At 40.0% G+C, this 4,582-nt stretch overlaps 1 long non-coding RNA gene across 1 annotated transcript; it reads left to right on the forward strand.

Annotated features, from left to right (window-relative positions):
• Positions 1–1,747: 1,747 nt before the first annotated feature.
• Positions 1,748–2,941, forward strand: LOC119005442. The gene is made up of 3 exons (XR_005070509.1): positions 1,748–1,879; positions 2,382–2,519; positions 2,813–2,941. It is a non-coding gene; the product is annotated as an uncharacterized LOC119005442 (long non-coding RNA).
• Positions 2,942–4,582: the final 1,641 nt, after the last annotated feature.

Genomic DNA, 4,582 nt, shown 5'->3' on the forward strand with positions numbered 1-4,582 from the left:
CCAACCATGTCCCGCCACGCTCAGTAACTGTTGCTAGGTCCAACAATGTTGACAGTAAGAGACAGGGTGACGCGGTACTGCAGTACACGATGCAAGGATATATCCACAGTGTTTTATGAAGTCAGCAAAACTACCTGAACTGAGGCCAGGTCATCTGGTTACACATTAGTAAGCTTGCTGGGTTTAACTAACATTAGCTAACCATTGCACATTACCAAGCTACTGTTTTACTAACATTAGTTAACCGTTTTACATTAGTGAGTTAGCTTTTACTAACATTAGCTAACTGCTGTGCATTATCAAGCTGGTGTTTTCCAATATAAATGAGCCAGCTAGTAAGATAGCTTTTTACTAATGTAAGCTAACCTTTAGATGTTACTAAATTCAGCCTGATGTGTCCGTGAAGATTGTGGCATACATATGTGACTCAACATCACAATCTTACCTAAGAACAAATGTACGTAGGTGTCTTAGGTGATGTGCCGCTGTTCAGCTGACAGCCAGGTCTATCAGCCTAATCCACTCTTTACATCGGGACAAAATTTGTGTTCAGTTTTGGGAATGACTAAACACAACGCCACACGGTCAGGGTAACGAGTGCCGCTTTTGTAGGTTCCCCAGCAACATCTTTTCAACATCTTTGTAACTGTATAAACAGATCTAAGGTAAACAGGAAATAGAAATGTTGAACAAGGTTTTTAAGTAGAATGAGGTTCATCAGCGTACAAAGCTTACTAAACTATTATTAGAGCACAGAGGCCGGACTTAGGCGGAGTGAATTGTGGATGCTCCATAACAACAACAACAACAAAAAAAACAGCAACAAAATATATTAAGCTTATGTATTTCTTCTTATGCTGGGTTTTGGGGGGAGAAACATGCAAACGCCGCACTTTTATTGATGCATTGTATCATTTCCTGTTCGTATAAAACAGTTGATTTATTGTGTCTTAACTAACAGTGCACTTAAGATCATATTGCACACACTGTACACAGTTAATATGTAGGTATGGAAATGGTGAAGATGATTTGCATCGTCTGTGTTGTTGATATTTGAATAGAATAAATCATAGGATTGAAGGTTAAGTGCATGTCAAAACGTCAAGCCCCTCATCTTGTTGCCAAATGTGTCTTTGCCGTTATTTTCATACTGCCTCACAGAAAAATCTTTATGTTCCACTTCTGAAATCCATCACCTGGTGTAGAGTCCCCTCCACCTCCTCTTCCACATTATGAGTTTCCTCAAAAGAATCCAGATGGCTCGGGATCCTTTTGTTAAGGTGCATCTGTACGCTTCCTCGGCTCATCTCTGTCCTTGGTACACACTATTCAATTACCCATCCACCTGCAGCGCTGGTTTCAATTTTCTGGCGGATGTGATTGAACAAGCTTCTTACGCTCGCTGCTATAGAGAATCAGAAGCCATTTTGACTTTCTCTTTTCGCAATCACTCGTTAATATCTTTACAATATCCTATATTGGAGAGAGTTGTTTAACGATGGAGCGGTTAGAATAACTTCCTTCTCCAAGTGAATGATGAAAGTCTTGAGCAAGACAGAACAACGCTGGTACAGGAGATGGTCGGTGGTTATCTATTTTCTGTTGTGGCTTCGAATTTTTTTAGGGATTACATCCACACTGAGGATTAGCACGGAAATTGTTAAGTTTAATTTTGGGGAGGCGCAAAGGTGATGAAAGGAAATGGTGCTATATGGTGTGCTGGCTCAGTGTTTGCTGAATAGACTTGCTCGCCTTCAAAGAGCAGGAGACCCAAGAGCAGCCTGAAAACTGGCAACCCTCTCTGATCCCTTTTCTACAGTCTAAACCGGCTTATTCAGCAACAGCTGAGCATCCGGTGGGAGGCTTATTTAGAGTGGAGGTAAGTCTGCCACAAGAGTATAAAAGAAAAGCAGAAGTAATTGTGTGCAGTGGCTGCACTAATAACATAAAAAATTATGATGATGAGAAAAACTAATCACCGACGGCTTTGTTTTATATCTATGGATAGTGAGAATAAAGAGCTCGAGGCCATCTACCAAAATTAAATCAAATGGGCCGTTTTTGATTGATTTAAATGTACACATTCTTTTAATTAACATATTGCATTGTTGGACTTTAGTGAATCTGCAATGGTAAAAAAGTTGTCTGCAGTGACAAACTGCAGTTAGCAGCCCACTAGTTTAGCACTGCACTCCTATATCGCCGGTTGGACTCATTATGGACTGTTCAATAACAATCAGTAAGCGGAATTATATTTATCTCACACATTCTTTTATCTTTTCAAATCCTGGTACCTAAATTATCCACAGTGCAACTCAGAAATAAAAATTCATACTGTATATATAATTTTGACATGTTTGATTTAACCCTGGCATTTCCAGAGCTCTGAGAAACTGGAGGCACTTCCACGTGACAGAAGAAGATACACAAGGTCTTCATTCTGCAGATCATTTCCATCCTCATGCGTACAGCTTCACTACATGGCATGATTCATTCCTGGCACCCAAAATGAACTCGGGGTAGGTGGCTGAGATATGACGTGCCCTGGCAGCCCTGATAGGATGTTCGTTCTTACCTTGCTAATGAAGATATCTGTAATTTTACAGCGTTTAGCGACACTTTCCTTCTGGCCTTTTCTTCTTTTAATGCACTCCCACTTAACTGTACCTTTTCTCTTTTTCTCTTTTTCTCGTTCTCTCTCTCTCTCTCTCTCTCTCTCTCTCTCTCCTGTGCTGTCGACTTCTTAGCCATGAACATGCAACACACAGACTGAATGTTGCGTTGACTGTGTTGTTTTCTCTTTGATTCATAGCATGACCTGACAATCCAGCCCAATCAGCGAGCCGGACAACTGGGAATACTCCTAAAAGCTGGCCCAGGTGTGATTGTAGGCAGTTTATTTGAATACAGGTTCCTTTTTTTTTTTTTTTTTTTTGCAAATGACCACACATGAAAAAAACAATAGTCTACTTAAGAGGCTATTTATACATGAGGCCTTGAGCATCCCTCAGGCAGAACAGCAGGTGGTAAACTTACATTTTCCTATCATTAAAATGTGCTTGTTTATTCGTGTAACATTTTCAATCACTGTGATATGAAGTCATTACTTTTTTCAAGGTCTTGATCAATATGACAGAATAAAACTTCATCTCCCCAAAATAACATAAATGGGGAAATCGTGGAACCACAGGTAGTGTGCCCGATCCATGTTGGTTGATTCAAACCCTTCCAATAGCTGAAAAAACTGAACCAGTCTTTATTAAGTGGCCCTCAACAATGTAAAGACCCCACGTACATGTATAACACAATTTTTCTTATCTGTCGAGACGGAGAGTCGGGAGTGTTAACGAAAAAGAAGAGAACCCCCATGCCCATCACTCTGAAACAATACTTGTAATGTGATGAGTGTATCTTGACAAAATCTAAATAGAAGTGTCTGAGGGAAAACAAGAAATGGGTGGAGGCAGTCGCTGTGGTGTGGAGCTCCCGGCTCTGTGAATCGACACGGGCTGATAGATGGTGCACGGGCTGACAGCGCCGGCACAGTAACTAAATCACAAAGAGGAGGGGCCGGGCTGATAAAAACTCCGGGACTGTCACACAGTTTCTGATTAAGCTTCTGTTTCAGCCTCTCCATCGTGAGAGAGCAGTAGTTTTAAACTTCGTCTGAGAGTTTTCTAGAGATGCTGGAGGGAAGTGGAGAAACTTCCTTCTCATCCCAATTAACCTGAGCGCTGGTTCTGCAGGAGAAGAGGAGAGGCTGGCATGATGTGCATTTAATGTGTTTCCCCACAGGCCTGTCATGATAACTGCTTCTGTTGGACATTATATTGTTCCAGAAATCATTTGATGAATGGTGTTACTTTCACTTCAAGACCATTTAATGCCACTGATAAAATCATAATATAATAACACAAAGAGCGATTAACTTTTAATTCTTAATATTCAGTCTCTGGGATTGGAATACAATAAAATATTTAAATGCTCTAAATAAATAAAACAGTTAAAAGATAAAACCACACAAAATTAGCCATTGGCTGGAAGTCTTGTGTGGGTTATATTTGAATTAGATGTCACAATGCCGATATGTATTCCTACATGTATTTTCCCTGTCAAATTCCCTAATGAACGAGTGAATGAATGAATGAATAGATAAAAGACTCTTGGGCTCTGTCTACAAAATGTGCACTTGAAAATAAAACATTCTGGCACAGGGTTATAGTCACCTGTTTGATAAGAGCGATATACTGCCACTTTCTTATTGGTTATATCGTTAAAAGAAGTTGACAGCTAAGATAAACATATATTTACTATTTTCTATTATATTATTGGGACAGGCTTGGTCGCTCAAACAAACTGTGCATATGTTGATTTTATGGTTGGTTTTTAAGCCTGAATTTCAAAAGATCCACAAAAGCAACATTAATAGTTTGGGTGTATAATTTGTTGGAAAGCTTTCAGAACCAACAGATCCACAGAGGTTGCCATATTCACTGCCCTCCACTCAATCGTCACACAGCCGGAGGATCAGAGCAGCAATGTCAGAATGCTGTTTGTTGATTTCAGATCAACATTTAAGACC

Source organism: Acanthopagrus latus, chromosome 17, assembly GCF_904848185.1.
Source record: "Acanthopagrus latus isolate v.2019 chromosome 17, fAcaLat1.1, whole genome shotgun sequence".
In the NCBI taxonomy this organism is placed as follows: domain Eukaryota; kingdom Metazoa; phylum Chordata; class Actinopteri; order Spariformes; family Sparidae; genus Acanthopagrus; species Acanthopagrus latus.